Source organism: Pristis pectinata, chromosome 9, assembly GCF_009764475.1.
Source record: "Pristis pectinata isolate sPriPec2 chromosome 9, sPriPec2.1.pri, whole genome shotgun sequence".
NCBI lineage: Eukaryota > Metazoa > Chordata > Chondrichthyes > Rhinopristiformes > Pristidae > Pristis > Pristis pectinata.
The window spans coordinates 20,952,271-20,973,648 of record NC_067413.1 but is presented as its reverse complement, the minus strand read 5'-3'; positions in this window follow the sequence as shown (position 1 = coordinate 20,973,648).

Genomic DNA, 21,378 nt, shown 5'->3' with positions numbered 1-21,378 from the left:
ATCCCCTCCAAGACCTTGAGTCTTGGCTGTTATGCCAACCTCTGTGGTGCAGCAGGTCGGAAGCAGCAACTAGACTTCGTGAAGTGGATCCTGAGCTCCACCACACTCAGATGCTTTGATAGCCTAGTGGCAACTCACACCTGCCATAGGACTTTGAACAATTTTTAATTGTCTTTGATAACCACAGACATTTAAAGAAAGTTCAATAGATTTACATTAAAACAATAAAATAATAAATATGTATAAACCTACTGGAAATTAATTCAAGACCATAAAAGATAGATAAAATAAAGAAAAGCATAAGCAAACCATTCACCTGCACTTAGCTTTTTAATTGAGGAGAGTGTTCTGTTCAAGTGAATGTGGTTGCACTACTTATACCAGCTGTCCTGGGTATAAACATCAGCCCTTCAGCTAGCCAGAATAAAACAAAGCTTAGAGCATGGGAAGAGGCCATTGGTATTCATAATGTATCTATATAAGACCAATCCAGCTAATGCTACTCCCCCAGATTCTTCCCATAACCCTGAAAAGTCATTCCTTTCTCACACATAACCAGTTCCCTTTTGAACATAACAAGTGAATCAGCCTGTACTGTTACACCCAGTGGTGCTTTCCAGGCTACAGCCACTCACCATGTAAATAAAGTTCTTTCATGACACTTTTGGTTCTCCATGTCCTCTAGTTATTGCCTGCTCCACTAATGGGAACAATTTCCCACTATCTTTTCTGCCTATGGTCTTTGTGATTTTAAATAGTTCTATTCGATCTCTTCACGAACCTCTCTGTTCCAAGGAGAGCAAACCCAACTTCTCCACCCTATCCACATAACTGTAATCCTCATTCTTGGAATCATTTTGATATATTTCTTCTGCAGCCTCTACAAAGCCTGAACATCTTTCCTAGAGTAAAGCTTGGAGAATGGGACACAATACTCCAGCTGTTGCTAGACCTGTGCTTTATCGGTTTATCATAACTTCTTTGTCTCTATGCTCTGTTTACAAAACCCAATACATCGGTGTACCATCCCCAAGCTCAGTCCACTGTTGGAATGAGAGATCAATTGTACTGTCTTATGTCAGGGTGACCTTGAATCTCCAGGTTGCAGTGCACAGGTGTGGACATCTGAGACAAGATGACCAGCTAGCAGGATATAGCTGATGGTTCACTATGGATCCATTGGATACAAGTAAGCAGTATCCAGCTCATTCACAAAGTTACCTTGTTGAATCAAAATAATGCATCTGGTGGAATGAATAATGTGTCAAATTTGTTTTAATTGGTGCCTCTTTCTTAAAAAAAAATGGTAATATTATGTTCTATGTGGAATTTAGATGCTGGTGGGACCGTGGATTTGAGAGGAGGTGAGGATGTAAAAACATTTAAAAAAATTAGGAGCAGGAGTAGGCCCCTTAACCCTGCCCTACCATTCAATATGATCATAGCTGACCTATGCTGGCCTCAACTCCTCTTCTGTGGCAGTTCTCCATAAACCTCAATTCCCCCATTGTTCAGGTATTTAGCTATGTCCTCCTTAAATATGTCTAGTCACTACTCTCAGAAGCAGAGAATTCCAAAGATTCATCACTCTCTGAGAAAAGAAGTTTCTACACACTCCAATTTTAAATGACCGGCCCCTTATTTTGTAATTACGTCCACTTGTTCATACCTTATACAAGTGGAAACATCTATCCATCCATCCATCCATCCTGTCAAGCCCCCTGAGGCTAACAGACCATTGGTTACTTGAATCTAACCTGTTGACATCTGGTTTCACTGTGCTAGGATAAGCTGCTCATGGGGAAATAAACTGAGAATTTAAATTAATGAGGCTGGAATACCCTGGTATTGTTATGGGTGGCCAGATTTCCAAGGGCTAAAGAATCTCATCAATTGTGATGAGGCACCTTTACATTCATTAGGAGCCAAAATGATCAGCGTACTTCTTCCCACTTCCTAAATTTTTCCCTCCTACCTCCCCTTGATTGGAACTAGCCACCTCATGTACACCACTAGCATCAGAGATATGACCTGACAGACTGTTCTGGACACCTCCAACTTGATTGAAACCAGGGTGGAGAACCTTTCAGGACCAAAAGAGACAAACTGTGAAATTAAAATGCCACAGATTCATAGGAAAAACAACTTCTGTGGTTCCTCTCCAAAATTCTGACCCCTGACCTGGTTTAATGCACTCCAGTAAATAAACAGGTCAAAGACTCCAATAATATGATATCTTTCTTAACAAGGTCTGTATTTTTGTTTAAAACAACACTACTTTCAATTGTTTTTGCCAAGGAGAGACGCATCTGGTATTATTGATTGTAACTTAATGGAAGTGCCTCAGTTTAAGATGGAAGATTTGTTTCTACTGTGCCAAGCAAGCAAGGGTATTTGATTAGAAAGAAGTTGTTATGGTGAAGAAAGAAATGTGATACAGTTGAATGGACTGGATGTAACCTCATATAATGAATTCACAAATCCCGCGCAACATTTCTTCTTAAAATGAAACAATTTCTTATCATACTTTCAATCACCTTCTTTAACTTCTGCTTTAGTCCTCTGTGCAGAGATACCACATGTCCAAAAATTCTAAATGGACAATATGCACAGTAAGTCACTATATTTCCTTCACTGCACATTGTAAAGGCATTTTGTCTGCCTATTTTCTCCCCAGAAGTAGCAGAACAAGCATCAATGTTTGATATTTGGGAATGTGATGAGGAGAATCACACTTTATACAGCACTGTAGCTAACTGATGTATTATAGCATTGCAGTTTATGTTCTCTTAATTCCCTGCTACCAGACATAAGAAAGGAATTTTAACAGCCATTGAGGAAATTGAGGGTTTGGCTTGGCTATTTGCTTTACACAGCATGCAATTTAACTTCTCATTAACTCAAACATCATAATTTTATACCAAATGGGTTAGTTTAAGATGATACTTTAAGACTCTGTCCAAATCAATCCAATGAGTAGCATGCATAGTAATTTTGTTTGCTCCTGATACTTGTACAAAAATAAATTCAAGTAGCCCATCTGTGGTATGTATTTACCCAACTTTAGCTGTTGAGAGAAAATTATTAAATGCATTGTCATTTCTGAAACTTCTTTTGAACTAAACCATGTATCCTCATCCAACATATGAACAAGTGAAAATACCAAAGGCCAGTAATGACCAGTTTTAGAGACTATCGAATGTCCACCATATATTTGTGCACAATTAGAAATGTGGCAAATATTATGATACCATCCTGTTGCAGTCAGGATAAAACATATTCCACATTTTATAACTGGGAGATCTTTCAAAATAATTATCCTTTCTTCATACGAAATAATAAATCCAAAACATTGGTTTATTCTTCAGAAATCCTTGGAACTCATCCATTCATCCCTGTTTTATTCATTGCCCTCCAGCAAGAATGTAGGCTTTGTCAAGCCTTTTGATAATTGTAGAATAATTCCAGTGATATTTCCAAATGGACGCCAGACTCTCCATCCTGACCAATCTAACCCGTTTGGAAATTGAAAACCTTTGAAGAGGTGCCAGGCCTTTACTCAGCCACCACACGCAGCAGTACCACCACAATCTCATCGACACAGTTATTTATGTCAAAAGTTATACCCTTCCAACTATGCTTAAAGGCTAAGGATAACATACCTGCTTTTCCCTTTGATAAAATGCACAGAGAAACAAAGGACAGCAGCTGCTGGAATCTAGATGAAAAACACACTGATTCTGGAGGAACTCAGCAGGCCAGGCAGCATCCACGGCTTCCAATGTAATCAGGAATCGCTTGTTTCAGGAGCAGCACTACAACACGCAGTCCACCTTCCCTGCAGTTGCCTTGATGTCTTCATTTAGCACCAGCCCTCTGTCATTTGCTGCTGCCCCATCCCCACTCCATCAAACGATTTTCCTTCCCACCCTGACAACCCAACTCTTTATTCATGTACAGTCAGAGGCAGTATACAGTGTCACCAAATTCTCATGCTGACTTAAGAGAACAGGAAGAGAACCTACCCAAACACCCCATTCAAAATGGCCTGCGGCCTATGTGCACTCAGTTTGTCAATAAAGTTCATGTCCTAGTCAAAAACACAAGAACACGAAAATAGGAGCAGGAGTAGGCCACCAGGACCCTCGAGCCTGTCCCACCATTCAATATGATCATGGCTGATCTATGCTGGCCTCAACTCCTCTTCTGTGCCAGGTCCCATAACTCTCAATTCCTCGAACTTTCAAATATTTATCTATTTCAACCTTAAATACATCAAATGGTCTGGTTCTACCACCTTCAGAGACAGAGGATTACAGAGATCCTTTACCCTCTGAGAGAAATAAATTCTACCCACCTCAATTTTAAATCACTGGCCCCTTATTTTGTTGCTCTGTCCCCTTGTTCGTGACTCTCCCACTTATGAAAATATCTCACTATCTACCCTGTCAAACCCCCAAGCATCTTATATGTTTGAATAAGGTCACCCCCCATTCTTCTAAACTCCAAAGCATCCTGACACAAACTGTCTAGCATCTCTTAATAGGATAATCCTCTCATCCCAGGAATTAACTGGGTGAATTTTCTTGGGACTGCCTCTAATGATACGATATCATTTTTTTAGCCAAGGGGAGCAAAACTGTGCACAGTATTCCAGGTGCACCCTGTACAGTCATAACAAAATCTCCCTATTCTTAAATTCCAGTCCCTTCAAAATTAAGGCCAACATGCTGTTTGCTTTCTTAACTACACGTTGGACCTACCCGCTATCCTTTTCTGATTCATGCACTAGAAGGTAGCTATCCTAGAAGATAGAACACCTAGATATCTCTGAACTACACTCAATTGCAGTCTCTCTCCATTGAGATAATAATCTGCCTTTTGATTCCTCTGACTGAAGTGCATGACCTCACACTTGCTCACATTAACCGCTATTTGCCAGGTTGTCACCCAGTCACTCAATCTAGTTGTATCCTATTGCAGAATCACAATGTTTTCATCCCAACATGCCCTTCCATCTATTTTCTTACCAGCAGCAAACTTTGAAACCTTATATTTTGTTCCTTCCTCCAGGTCATTAATGTAAATAGTAAACAATTGAGGGCCAAGAACCAATGTCTGGGGTACTCAACTGGTTACATCTCTCTAGCCTAAAAAGGGCCCATTTATTCCAACTCTCTGTTTCCTGTGTGACAGCCAGTTTTCAATCCATGCTAACATGCTTCCAATAACACCTTGGGATCTTAATTTCTGCACCAGCCTCTTATGTGGCACCTTGGAAATCTACAAGTTCCTCTCTATCAACTCTCCCTGTCACATCCTCAAAGAATTCAAGTAAATTTGTTACATACAATTTGTCCCTCAGCTTTCCTCTTTGATGATCGACTCGAGCATGTTAGAACATAGAACATTACAGCACAGTACAGGCCATTCAGCCCACAATGTTGCGCCGACATTTTTTTGCTGCTCTAAGATCTACCTAAAGCTTCCCAACAATAGATGTTAAACTTCTTGGCCTATAGATCCCTGCCTTCTGTCTTCCTCCCATTTTTGAACACGGGAGTCACATTGCCAATGTGACTCCAGTGGCAATATTTTCCAATTGTTAGATACCCTCTTAGAATTTAACGAGTTTTGAAAAAAAAATTCATCCAATGGGTCCACTGTCTCTTCAGCCTCTTCCTTTAAAATCCATTATGCCCCAGAAATGTAAGTTTCTTTCATACTCTATCCCTAGTAATAAGGATTTTTACAAGTTCCTCCCTGTTATTTGAAATTAGCCCATCAGTTACTTTAGTGAAGACTGATGCAAAGAAACGATTTAACATAGCTGCCATTTCTTTGTTTCCTGTTATTAATTCACCAGCTTCATTCTCTACAGGTCCCACACCTACCATAACTGCCTTCTTCCAATATATACATCCATAGAAACTCTTACTTTTTTTTGATACTGCACACAACTTTTCTCTCATAATTAATTTTCTTCCTTCTTATGAGCTTTTTAGTATTTTGATGCTGGATCCTAACAACTTCCCAGTCCTCTGGCCTCACACCAGTCCTTGCCATTTTTTATGCCCTACTTTTCAACTTAACATTTTCTTTGACGTCCGTTGTTAACTACAGATGGTGCGTCTTTCTCATGGAATCCCTCTTTCTAATTGGAATAAATTCCTGCTGAGTGTTGTGGACCAGTTGTTTCAATATCTGCCGCTTTTCATCCACTAACCCGTCTTTTAGCTCATTTTCCCAGTCCACCTTCAACAACTTCACCTTCATACCTTTATATTTGTCCTTATTTAAGTTGAAGACAATAAGTTTGCTCCTGTGGTGTTCACCCTCAAACTGCATCCAGAATCCTACCCCTTGGTTACTGTATCCAAGGGGATTTTTACCACAAGATCTCTTATTAATCCTTCCTCAGTACTCATGACCAAGTCTAAAATAGGCAGTTCTCAAATAGGTTCTGTAACATACTCTAAGAAACAATCCATGATGCACTCCACAAATTCTCCTTCTATGATACCCTTGCCAGTTTGGTTCATCTAACCAATACACAGATTAAAATCTCCCATGACAATTGCAGTTCCCTTTAAACATGCCCTAGATATTTCCCTATTTATGTTCCAACTTATTGAGAGGTCATATTTTGGGGGACTATTGATTGCTCCCACCCATGTCTTTCCCTCTGCTATTCATGATTTCAATCCAAACCAATTCTACGCTACTATCAACTGCCTCTATATCATGATTCAATGCCACTTTGAAGTCTGCCTTGATTAGCAATACTACTCTGCCTCCTTTCTCCTTTGGTGAGTTCTTTTGGAACATTGTATAATATGGAATAATGAGCAAAGTTCTTTTTTTCCAATATGTTCTCTTAACTTAACCTTTAAACTCCTGACACCATTCTGGGGAATCTAGTTTACTGCAGATAGGAATCAAAGGTGACATGGACAATTTGGGTTGAAAGGGTCTGTTTCTGTGCTGTATGTTTCTCTGATTCTATTCTGTCTTGATCAATCTGTTAAAGCATTACACAAAGCTAGCTGCAATAGTTCAGATAGTGTTTGACTAAGGCTAGATAAAGCTAAAGCATCACTTCCTTGCTTTAATATTTCAATCAACTTGAGATAAAAGCCAATAATAAAAGCTTGTGGTCTTCTATTGCTTTTGGTGCCTGTGGGATGGTATGCTTTTTCTCATGTATAAAGAGTGGGAGTGGGTTAATGAGTTTAAAGTGCTTTGAGATGAGTTAGCATATTTTACTTGATGACAGAAAGAGCAGTAAGTGCAGCCAAGGGTAAAGATATTGTGAGAACAGTAGTAGTTTTTGAGAATGTGTTTATAAGCATAAAGGAGGTACAACAAAGCTTTCTCTGCTGGCTTTGGTACACCAGTAATTGGATAGAAAAAGAGTTGATAGTGCTGGGGTCAAAGGAGGGTCATGCAGGACTCCGCAGAAGTTACAAGAAATGGGAAGGGGAGTCTTACATTAACAGTCCTAGTAGGCCCCTGGGGAAGCAAGGGCCATGACTGATATTTTCTGCCAGCCGTCTCCATGGTTGCTGATTTAGCATTCATTGACCATAAGAGCCGGGGGGAAAGTGAGGAGGGTTGGTGGGCGGGCTTGGATTTAGGACGTACTGGTTATTCATTTTGTAAAATAATCACAAAACACTTCATTAATATTCTCTGGTGACTTTTGGTTTCAAGATCAGTTTGCTGTTTAAATATTAGCTCCTTACAGAGTTATGGTCATGGAGTCAGAGGGTTGTACTGCATAGAAACAAACCCTTTGGCCTGCTGTGTCTATGCTGACTGTCATGCCTATCTATACTAATCTTCAGGAACATATTTTAATGCACTTATCAATGAGACCACCTTGCGTAAAAAAAAGTAGCCACCATTAAAAGGTGCTCAGTGGTATTTTCTACATTTCATTCTGTATTCTCAGAATTGACATAATTTTTGAATTATTGAGTTCAGATTTGACTATCTTTTGAAAAGAAATTAAACCTTTAGCTTCCCTATGATGCACAGTGGAATAATTCTAATTTGATTAAACCATGATGTACTTATTTCCCTTGGATTTCTTGGTACATTTCAGAAATCATGCAGGGAGTTAAAAGAAAAATCTGCTACTTGGTATGTCTTCCTGTACCAAAACCAACTGTCTTTCACCATCTGCTCCTTTCTGTGAAAAGTGAGTTGGCTTCTTATATCCAGCATGATCCTGCTGCAGTGGCAGATGAGGTCAGTAGTTCTCTCGTTCTCACATTTAGTGATAGCTTCCTTGCTGTGTATAAAAGCACTTGGCCAAACCTTAGGGGCATTGCCTTTGTTCCATGTCTGTTTGCAGATGGTGTTCATACTCTCAACTGGCATACATCTGTTGTGTTTTAACAGTGAATTTGGATTTTCATCTGCAGTGGTTCTTGCCTGCAGAAGCAAAAGGAATGGGGAGATTCCTTCTTGTTTTCCTTTACCAGAAGCAGTTAAATATTCATGATTTGTTTAATAACTGTAATATGTACTTTGGGTCTGAAAAGACATGGGTAGAATTTCCAAATAACTTTGAAAGAACTCCTTCAGAAATGGCATGAATGCCCTTTTATGCCATTCCACAGAGAAAAAGGAAAGCTTCAGAAACAAGCCACTAATATCAGCCATTCCTTGCTGGCCTCCATTCTCCACATCAGCACACATAGCTGTTGCCATATTTATCCATCATTCTTATTCCAGGCCTGTGCCCTCTATTCATAACGTGTATCTTCAAGTTCCCATTCGCTCATCAGTCCTGTTTTTACTAATTTATATTGGCTTCTCATGTGGCAAATGATACAATGCTAACATTTTAATCCTTGTGTTCAAGTACCTCCATGGTTTTGCACCTGCTCATTGGGTAGTGAGCTGCTTTCTTGAACCACCACAATCCTCAAGGCCTACAATCCCTGAAGATCTCTTTGCTCCTCCAATTTTATTCTTTTGTGTGTCTCTAATTTTAATTGATCTACCATTGAGGTCTGAGCTTTGGCATACCTTTCTCATGTCACTTTGCCTCTCTACCTCTTTTCCTGTGGGAATCTTCTTAAAATCCATCTCTCAATTGCCCTTGCATCTTGTATATTTGGTATTAAGTTTTGTTTGCTAATACTCCTATCAAATGCCTTGTGCACGTTGTTGCTTTAAATGTGCTACACAAATGCAACTTGTCATTATTATTGAACTAGTACAGAAAGAGTGGAGAAAATGGGAGCACAGTGATATTTATAGCTGTATTCATATCTAGCTTCTCAATCATTTTCAGCAACTGACCATTCTGCTATACATTCCCAGGGTTCAATTAGTATTTCGGATTTCCACTGTTTTTCCATTTTCCCTCCAATTTTAGTCAATGAACCTGCATTGGCTCCTCCAGATGCAATATTACAAAATTGTGCCATATGAATGTGTTTGTTCATCCTTAATTGAGACTCACAGCACGACTACAATTGACACACTTCCATTCTGTAACTCTGGGCCCTTTATCAATATTGTATTACAAAGATATAAAATACTTCCCTCCATCCTGCAGAGATGCAATTGAAAAAAAAAGTTAAATAAAAGTAACATGGTTTTCAGTATTTTTTTCATTTTCTGGTAATATTACCTGACTCCAGGGAGCAATGTTATTAGTAAGCATTTATGAGGAGTAATATGGACAGTGTGCTGTGGGACTGCACACAATGAAAGAGGCATGATTTCATTGTGTAAAATAAATTAAGGACTAAAAATGACCACTTGCCACTGCAGGAAGGCAAGAGAACTGTAAACGAGACAAGAAGTTGCAGTAAATTTTTAGTGTTGATCTTTACAATGATTAAAATGTCTTTTGCAAGTTCTGAAAAATTTCAAGAAAATGCTTAGCTGCTGGCTGTATTTTCGCTCTTTATTGAAATGCTGCACTGTTCAATTGAAGCAGCATTAAAATGTGTTACATAAAATGTCCCTGGAATATAATCCTTTCTTCTTTATTATTCAAGTGATTTTGTTGATGTTTCAATATCTGAGCATTCATTATTGAAATATCCCTGAGGGCTTGGTGGGACAGAGAGCAAACCTTGACCGTTATCAAATTCTGCTGGCATTAGCAACACTAATATCTGAAGTCTTTGAAATGGCTGATACATAAAGGATAGAATCCAGGCTAGGATGTGTTACATGTGAGATAACAAATAATGACTTTCCACATTAACTTCATGTAAGTTACAGGACTGCTTTTTGATATTAATTTAGGATTAATCCTTTGAAAGTCAATTCATTTACATTGTGGATGGAAATTAGAACACCAGAAAGGACTGAGGGACAACTTACGCAAACTTAAGTTACAACATGACTTTATGTTTCCGTAGTAGATTATGCTGAATTTATTAATACATTAATGGGGTATGGGCATTGCTGGTAAAATCACCATTTATTGCCCAATCTTAATTGTCCATCAGCAGCTAGGTGATGAGCTGCTTTCTTGAACCACCACAATTGCAGTTTTGAAGGTACACCTATGGTACTGTTTGGCAGGAAACTCTGGGATGTGATAGCATGAGATCAACAACTTATTTCAAGTCAGAACATTGCATTCGTTGTTGCAGACAATGGTGTTCCCTTGCACCTCTTGCCCATGTTCTTCCAATTATTAGACTTCACATGTTTGGGAGTTGTTATTAATGATGCTGTGGTGACTTGTTGCTGTGATAGTATAGATTGCACTCAGAGTATGCAGTGATGAAGAGTATTAATATTAATACAGTGAAAGGGGTGTTAGTCATCAAGCTTCTTTGTTCTGAATGGAATTTCGCTAAAGCTGCTCTCATTTTGGAAAATGGAACACACTCCTTCTCTTGCCTGACTTGCACCTTGTAGATGACAGAAGGGCATTGCAAAGTCAGACCTGCCTTTGTGGCCACATTATTAATATGGTTTGTTCATTTTAGTTTTTGGCTGAAGGTAACCTCTCAAATTTGGATGGTAGGGGAGTTGTTAATGTTGAAACATAAGATAAGTTAGTAAGCCTTGCTGGAGAAAGTCATTTCCTGATACTTGTGTGTCATGAATAAAACATGGCAATTATCAGGTCCAGGTCTTGCTGCTTGCAAGCACATGGGATCACAGAATCACTAAAATCAACAGCACAGAAGAAAGTTATTTGGCTCCTTAGGGATTTACAATCATCTACAAACATCCTTTTAACTTAATGTTGGATGAAAAGCCACTTTAAAGCATTTGAAAGTTGTTGAGCCTCAGACACTACCACGAGGAACTCCAGCAGTTATGTTCTGTCCTGAGATGACTGGCCTCCAACAACCACAACCATCTTCTTTTGTGCTGGTGCTTCCCTGCTGATTCCAATTTAACTTCAAATTTACCACAGCTACTTGATGTCATAATCTGCCAGAGGCTGCTTTCTCACCTCATTTCCTGATCTTGAGTTTTTAACCCATGTTTGGACCATGGCTGCTATAAAGACTGAATCAGCAAGGAACCTGCAGTGGGAATTGGTGAGAGGCTATTGGTGAGTAAATCCCACTTGAGGATAAAGACCCCTTCCATCACTTTGCTGTCAAATGAAGACAATGAATATAACTGGACAGGTTGACTTGTGGACAAGGCATACATACCTTAGTGATTTCAGTGGTGTACATGTTGAAAGTTGGGGTGAGGTGGGTAAGGGAAGTGTCAGGAAGTAAATCTGGCATAAAAAGAATAATCTTTTTAAAAAGGCAAACTTAAGTGTCAATTTGAATAAAAATCTTTGATCACAGCATCCATTGTAGAAAATTCTTCAGAAGTCACATCTGGGAGTAATTCTTTTTACAGTTGGCAGTAATACTACTGTCATTTTTTAAAATAGAGCATAGCTGTAGAAGTTAAGGCTGCAAAGAGCGAAGGTATAAGATGATACATGAGTGTGAACACTTTATATATACTATATTTTTTTAAAATTTTATTTACAGTGTGGTAACAGGCCCTTCCGGCCCAACGAGTCCGCGCCACCCATTTTAAACCCATGTTAACCTACCCGTACATCTTTAGAACGTGGGAGGAAACCGGAGCACCCGGAGGAAACCCACGCAGACACGGGAGAACGTACAAACTCCTTACAGACAGCGACGGGAATCGAACCCCAATTGCTGACACTGTAATAGCGTCGCGCTAACCGCTATGCTACCGTGCCGCCTAATCTTAGGCAGGTGAAAATATATTTCAGACTCAAGATGATGTTCATGAAGCAGAGAAGTTTGAGCTGTTTGTCAATATCCCCTTAACTCTGAGGCTTTGAAATTTTGTACTGCTTATGCCATGACATATGACATCTCAAGGTTTTATCTATTCTCACTATCTAAATTAACAGATATAAGCCCTCAGTGGAAATGTCAATAATTACTTGATCAAACAAGCCTTTCAAACAGATTGAAACACATGACCCAGATTCAGCTAATACAGTGCCGTGTCAGTAGTGAATATCCTCCAGAAGTTTGCTGAATGATTCTTCATAAATAGTATTGGTTGCCCTTGAGGGTTTCTCTTCTGACATCCAACACATGTTTTCATCAGATGTCAAGATAGTAATCTGCAGTAGAAACACTGGCCAGGTTTTCAATTTCTAATCCAGAGTGCAAACACAAACTGTAATGCACAGAAACAGACAGAGAAAGGCCAACTACTCCACCCAATCTGTCCTGCCAATGAAATAGCCACAATGCATCATCAATCTTGCTCTCCCCAGCCATCTCCAGAGAAAGGTGAAATCACAGTGTGAGCAAAATTCTGGGAAATTATTATTTGATATCTAAAGACAATTAAGAACACTCTAGGAAGTTATAGCAACGAGTGATGATAAGTGCTTGTTAACTTCCTTCTGTTACTTGAGGTGTCCACTTAATTATGAAGATCTATCCAGCTTTCTTTTGGAGAAATGTGGTGGTACATTGATTAATTATTCCCACATGTACCGAGGTAGAATGAAAAATGTTGTTTTGCATGCCATCCATACAAATTATTTCATCACATCAGTACATTGAGGTAGTACAAGGGAAAAACAATAACAGAATGCAGAATAAAGTGTTACAGTTACGGAGAAAGTGCAGTGCAGGCAGACAATAAGGTGCAAGGCCATGATGAGGTGGATTGTGAAGTCAAGAGCCCATCTTATCATGGAATAGGTCCCTTCAATAGTTTTATAATAGTTGGATAGAATCTGTCCTTGAGCCTGGTAATATGTGCTTTTGGGATTTTGTATCTTCTACCTGATGGGAGGGGGGAGAAGAGAGAATATCTGGGGTGGGTGGGGTCTTTGATTACAGTGGTTGCTTTAATGAAGCAGTGGGAAGTGTAGACAGGGTCATGGAGAGGAGGTTGGTTTCTGTGGGGTGCTGAGCTGCCTCCACAACTCTCTGCAGTTTCTTGTGGTCACAGGCAGAGCAGTTTCCATACCAAGTCATGATGCATCCGGATAGGATACTTTATATGGTGCATCTATAAAAATTGGTGAGAGTCAATGGGGGCATGTTGAATTTCTTTAGCTTCCTGGGGAAGTAGAGGCGCTGGTGAGCTATGTTGACCATGGCGTCTCATGGTTGGACCAGGACAGGCTATTAGTGATGTTTACTCCCAGGAACTTGAAGCTCTCAACCCTCTCAACCTCAGCACCATTGATGTAAACAAGACCATTTGCACCGGCCCCCTTCCTGAAGTCAATGACCAGCTCTTTTGTTTGGCTGACACTGAGGAAAAGATTGTTGTCATGACACCATGCCACGAGGCTATTTATCTCCTTCACGTACTCAGACTCATTGTTATTTGAGATTCTACCCACTATGGTTGTGTCATCTGCAAACTCGTAGATGGAGTTAGAGCAGAATTTGACCACGCAGTCATGAGTGTATAGGGAGTAAAGTTGGGGGCTGAGGATGCGGCCTTGTGGGGCACCAGTGTTGAGGATAATCATAGCAGAAGTGTTGCTGCCTATCCTTACTGATTGTGATCTGTTTGGTCAGGAAATCAAGGACAGTGAGCCAGTGTTACTGTATGTTTTTGTTACACCAGTAAGGACTAGTTTACACAGACCAAACATTGAATCTTCAGCTTCACAGTTTGTGGACATTGCTTCTCTACTGTACACATGCTGTGTTTATAGGAGTGGTTAACATCTGACACTGGGTAAGCTCACTTTTAGAGCACTACAGCATGAAGTGTAACTGTTCAACTTCTGCTATCTCCACTCCAGAAGCAAGACCACCTCAACTTGATTTATTGAATTACAGAAAACAGATGATGCCTACAGATCTGTGCACGTAGAACTCGAGTTTCAAGTTAAATTCTCTATTGGAGTGTACAGGAGGATGAGCTTTGCGCTAAAATTTGTATGCAAACCTCTCCCTGTTGTACAACACCACACCCCAACAATATAGTTCCAGGGGAGACCCTGGCAAACTTGGACCTCTTTACATGTCTCAGGATTCATCTCTCAGAGAAGATATACATGGATGATGAACTTGGTCACTGCATGCAATGCACCAGCACAGTCTTTAACTGACAGAACTTCTGACACTGAGTCCTTGACTCTTTTCAAATGTTTGAAGATGAAGTTCTCAAAACTGTCATCAAGGTCATGGTCTATTTAGTAGAAGTGAACCTCTCCAACATTCCAGCATTAAGGTCCTCATTACACTCATTTCAGTCTGATAGGCAGACTGCATCTACCTCAGTGTGTTAAGTTACGGCCCTGTGCAACGTGGGTCCGAAGTTCAGTTTTTAATTCAGCGGTCTTGAATTGTCTGTGTGTGACCTATATACGTATTTACAACATTTTGAAAACTGACTCAAGTCCTGAAAATCATTCTTTGAGGTGTTCACTAACGCTTTGGGATTTTTTTTAATGGGCTTTTTTGAGAAAGGATTTTTAAAAATGGATAACTTTAAATGTTATGTTTAAAAGCTTTGGATTAGAAACTCAGACTCATATTTTAGGTGCTATGAGTTCCATATGTGCACAATTTCAAAGCAAATTGTACCTCAGGCTATTTGTAACATTGAATTACATGGAATGTGCATGCCGAGATAAGCAGAGTATGTCGCTGTGAGTTTAATCCTCATGCAATGCTGACGGCTTTGCTGCAATGGGCTGTATATATGCACCTAATACACAATGTGAGCCATGCGCTGAAATTATATCCAAACAGAAGGAACATGCACTGTGCTATTTCAAAGAATATTCATTTCTCGTAGGTTTGTTGAGATTGTGTTGGAAAATAACTCACTGTGGTCTCTGTGCCTGAGATTTGGAACTGTCAAGGTTGTACTGATGATTCCTAATTAACTGAGATGAAACATTCTTGCCACACGATATAAAAAAATGTGCTCTGATAATGTTTCAGCTGAGCATCCACAACTAATGAGAAGCAGGAAAAGAGGACCCCAAGGATGGACCAACTTGCCAGTGTAGACTGAAAGAGGAGAGAGAGAAAATGACCCTGACCAGAGTGATGGATCTTGTACAAAATTTTCCAAGCATAACATACCTATCGACTTTTAAGTTTCCTGTATGCTGCTTGGGAATTACGATTCTCTCTTCAGGTCATGGAGTTCTTAAAGGTCAGCTGATACTCGACTGAGATTGCCAAGAAGAAATGAGACTAAGATTCCTAAAACAAGTGGTTATTGGGATCCGCATTCTGTTGCAGGCAGAGCCTCAAGGATGGGCCTTTTGCCAGCCCACTTAGCTTGTGGAGTTGAAGGTCACAGTGGCCCTGAATTTATTAGTCTTCAGATCATTTCAGGCCGCGGGAGTCTGATATCTGTTTCAGTGTGTAACACACCATAAGATTCATGATATTATGGAGTCTCTCCAATAAAGGAAAGGAGAATTCATCTCCTTCTTCTTGATTAGAGAACGACAGGCACCACAGAGACAGGGATTGGTACCCACCTTCCAAAAAGGAATTTTTAAAGAGAAAATTTATTTTGTACTTTTACAATCCAGAACAAGGAACTAATCTTTCAAAATATCATATCTTGATATATTTCAAAGTAGCATATGAACAAATTTTAGTATTGGATGCATTCGTTCTTTCCAAATTATTAAAATAGGTCTTCCGCTGAATTTCTAATTTGAACACAATTTCTGAAAATTTATTCTTCTTAAGTCAGATATTTTTCTTTTCCAAATGGCTATAATGGAAAATTACTGAATTTTTGCTAACAATTGGGAACAGTTACCAGATTTGTGAATAAAGTTTAGAAATATAGAGCAATTATTACATTATTATTTTTCTGTACACAGTAGTTCTTAGCTTTTCAAAATTATGTTTTTTGGCATCTTCGGATGGATTTTCTATTGAATTATACCTGCTTTCTGGTATTTTGAGAACTAATAGTAAAATGGTACTGCAATGCCAAATAGTTCAATGTTTTTAGAATTATTATGACTCAAACAGTGCCAAAGTTCTAGCAGAAACCTTTCTGGCTGTAATATGGAATTAGAAGCTCAGAATCACAAAAGTATTACAGCACAGAAGGAAGTCATTCTGTGCATTCTTTTTCCAACAGCAGTCCAGTAGGTTGCATTCCCTGGCTCCTCTTCTGTGGCTCTGCTCTTACCTAATTCTCTTTCATAAGACACTATTGAATCTTCTTCCACCACACCTCAGTGTGAGTTCCAGATTTTATCCACCCACAGAGTGATAAAGTGTCTCCTCACACCGCCAGTACAAACTGAGTGTTTGTGAGTGTTGTCTGAGAGGATTGAAACTGGAACGTCAGGGGAAAAAGAACTTAAGCAGGAACACAGAGGAGGGGCAAAGGGTGAGAAATTAAAGTCAGGAAAGAAAGAAACAAAAGTGGAAGGCAGAGAAAAAGGGGCAAGCGGCAAATTAGACCACAGTCCAAACAAAAACTGGGAGGACTAATAATGTTAGGATGGCAAGTCTAAAGGCATTGGGCTTTTGCAATAGGGTTTATGAATTAATAGTGCAAATACTGTATATATGAATAGTTATTAAGTTTTGCCATTAAAGAGACATGGGTGCAGGTAACCAAGAATGGGAACTGAATATTCAGAGGTATTTAATATTCAGGAAGGACAGGCAAGAATGTCAGAAAGTGGATGGTGTTGTTAGTACAGGATAAAATCGATGCATTGAGGATGAAGGACATTGGTTTGGAAAATCATAATATGGAACCTGTATGGGTGAAACTGAGAAACATCAAGGGCCAGCAAACTTGAGGGAGTTGTCTATCAGACCTTGGGCAGTAGTGGTTATGTTGGGGTTAGAATTAAACAGTAAATTAGAGGCAAAAGGAGTGCAACTGCTCTACTTTCTCTACACTCATGACTGTGTGTCTAGGCACAGCTCAAACGCCATCTATAAATTCGCCAATGACACCACTGTTATTGGCAGAATCTCAGATGGCAATGAGGAGGCATACAGGAGTGAGATAGATCAGCTAGTTGAGTGGTGTCACAACAACAACTTCACACTCAATGTCAGCAAGACCAAGGAAGTGACTGTGGACTTCAAGAAGGGGAAGTCGGGAGAACACACACCAGTCTTCATTGAGGGGTCAACGGTGGAAAGAGTGAGCAACTTCAAGTTCCTGGGCATCAACATCTCAGAGTATCTATCTGGAGCCCAACACATTGATGCAATCATGTAGAAGGCATGCCAGTGGCTCTACTTCATTGGTAGTTTGCGAAGATTTGGTTTGTCACCAAAGACACTTGCAAATTTCTACAGATGTACGGTGGAGAGCATTCTGACTGGTTGCATCACTGCCTGGTATGGAGGCTCCAATATGTAGGATCAAAAGAGGCTGCGGAGGGTTGTAGACTCAGACAGCTCCATCACGAGCACAATCCTCCCCACCATCGAGGACATCTTCAAGAGGTGGTACCTCAAGAAGGCGGCATCCATCATTAAGGACCCTCACCATCCGGGACATGCCCTCTTCACATTACTACCATCAGGGAGGAGGTGCAGGAGCCTGAAGACCCATAAACAACATTTTAGGAACATCTTCTTCTCCTCTGCCAATCAGATTTCTGAACAGTCCATGAACCCATGAACATTACCTCATTATTCCTCTTTTGCACTATTTATTTACTTTCGTAACTTATAGTAATTTTTATGTCTTTATGTCTTGCACTGTACTGCTGCCACAAAATAACAAATTTCACAACATATGTCAGTGATAAGATAAGATATCTTGATGAGTCACATGTACATCGAAACACACAGTGAAATGCATCTTTGCGTCAAGTGTTCTGGGGGCAGCCCGCAAGTGTCGCCACACTTCCGGCGCCAACATAGCATGCCCACAACTTCCTAACCTGTACGTCTTTGGAATGTGGGAGGAAACCAGAGCACCTGGAGGAAACCCAACAGACACGGGGAGAACGTACAAACTCCTTACAGACAGCAGCCGGAATTGAATAAACCTGATTCTGATTCTGACTGCAATCTATGCATAGATTGGTCAAACCAAATTTGTGGAGAAGGAATCCCTGGAGTGTGTGCATGATGTTTTTTATACATGGAAGAACCCAACCAGAGATCTGGCTATCTTATACTGGGCATTGTGCAATAAGAAAGAAATAATTAACAAATTGATAAATTGGTTTATTATTGTCACATGTACTGAGGGTGCGGTGGAAAAACTTTGTTTTTTATGCCACCTTATTGTGTTTGGTTCATTGGAGAATGAAAAAGCAGAAATGAAAAGTAGGATTCTGAATCTGAACAAAGGAAACTATGAAGATCTGAGCCATGAACTGGCTGTGATAGATGCGGCAATTTTACCAAATCAGTTAACGAGGAATGGGCAATGGATGATGATTAAAGAATATATACGTAACGTATAACAATTTCAGGTGGTTCTACAATAACACATGCTTTCCATAACACAAATTGGTTATAGCGCAATTGATGGATTTGGGAACACTATTTGCATTATGCAGGCCACATTGATAACAGCAAGATCTTGACTGGGAAAACTTGTTTAAATCTGTGCTTTGAAGGCAACTACAGCCTGTTCTGCTGTAATACAACTTTCTGTAATGCAAGGTTTCTGAGGAACGTAACTATCGCGTGATAGCAGAACTACCTGTACATATTCCTGCTAGGCAAAAGATTAAGTCAGGAAAGATTGCTTAACCATGGCTTCCAAAGAAATTTAGGGAAGGTATTGGATCCGAAAAGGAGAATTGTCAGAAAAAGCAGTAAGCCTCAGAATTGGGAGAAATTTAGGATTCAACTGAGGATGACAAAGAGATCAATTAAGAGGGGGAATATGAGATAAAATTCCACAAAAATTGATGGTAAATTCTTTTATAAATAAATGAAGAGAATAAGGCTGGTGGAGACAAGTACAGGTCCCCGACAGACAAAAATAGGGGTAATTGGAATTACAGGCCAGTGAGTCTTACTTCAGTGGTGGGCAAATTACTGGAGAAGATTCTTAGAGACAGGATTTGTGGGTATTTGGAGAAGCATAGGCTGATTATGGACAGTCAGCATGGCTTTAGGAGGGGCAGGTCATGGCTCACGAACTTGACTGAATTCTTTGAGGATGTGACAAAGCACATTGATGAAGATAGAGCAGTGGATGTGGCATACATGGACTTTAGTAAGGCATTTGGTAAGGTTCCTCATGGAAGGCTCATTCAGAAAATCAGGAGGCAAGGGATTCAGGGTAACTTGGCTGTGTGGATTCAGAATTGGCTCGCTCATAGAAGACAGAGGGTGGTGGTAAATGGAGTCTATTCTTCATGGAGGTTGGTGTCCAGTGGTGTTCCGCAGGGATCTGTTCTGGGACCCCTGCTCTTTGTGGTTTTTATAAATGACTTGGATGAGGATGTGGAAGGGTGGGTTAGTAAGTTTGCTGATGATACAGAGGTTGGTGGTGTTGTGCATAGTGTAGAAGCTTGCAGAAGATTACAACAGGATATTGTCAGAATGAAGACCTGGGCTGAAAAGTGGCAGATGGAGTTCAACCTAGAAAAGTGTGAAATGATACACTTTGGGAGATCGAATTTGAAGGTAGAATACAAGGTTAATGTCAGGACCCTTAGTAGTGTGGAGCAACAGAGGGATCTTGGGGTCCATGTCCATAAATCCCTCAAGATTGCCACGCAGGTCAAAGGGGTTGTTAAGAAAGCATATGGGGTGTTGGACTCATTAGTCGGGGTATTGAGTTCAAGAGCTGTGAGGTAATGTCGCAGCTCTATAGAACTCTGGTTAGATCATACTTGGAGTATTGTGTTCAGTTCTGGTTGCCTCATTATAGGAAGGATGTGGAAGCTTTAGAGAGGGTGCAGAGGAAATTTACCAGGATGCTGCCTGGATAGAAGAGCATGTCTTATGAGGATAGGTTGAGCTAGGGCTTTTCTCTTTGGAGAGAAGGAGGATGAGAGGTGACTTGATAGAAGTGTGCAAGATGATAAGAGGCATAGATCGAGTGGACAGTCAGAGACTTTTCCCCAGGGTGACAATGACTAACATGAGGGGGCATAATTTTAAGGTGATTGGAGGAAGGTATAAAGAGGATGTCAGAGGTATATTTTTGACACAGAGTGGTGGGTGCATGGTAAGCACTGCCAGCAGTGGTGATGGAGGCAGATAAATTAGGGACATTTAAGAAATCTTAGATAAGCACATGAATGATAGAAAAATGGAGGGCTATGTGGAAGGTAAGGGTTAGATAGATCTTAGAGCAGGATAAAATATTGGCACAGCATTGTGGACCATTTTGTACTGTGCTCTAATGTTGTATGTTCTACAAAACAGAGAGTTGCCAGAATACATATTTTGGCTTTGCCTTTACAACCTCTTAGATTTGTTCAGGAATCAAAGTTCTAGAGAGAGGGAAGATCTGAAAGAAGTCAGTGTCAGTAACAAAATAGTGCTAAGGAAATTAATGGGGCTATAGGCTGACAAATCACTAGAGCATATTAATCCACACCCCAGAGTACTAAAGGAAGTTGCCTGGATACAAAGGATGCATTGGTGGTCATCTTCCAAAATTCTGTGGACCTTGGAGGAGATCGTACTGACTGGAGGGTAGCAAATATGAACATTTAATTTAAAAATAGCAGGGAAAGGGGAAAAAAACAACAGGAAATTACAGAACAATAAGCCTAACATCATTGGTGAGGAAGATACCAGAATTTATTGTAAAAAACTGTAGTACTGTGTGGAAAGCATGAATGGGATTGGACAAAGTCAATCTGGGTTCAGAAAAGGGAAATTATGCTTAACAAATCTACTGGAATTTTTCAGATAGTCATAGAATTGTACAGCATTCAAGTGTCTGTCTAAGTATGTCTTAAACATAGTGATTGTACCT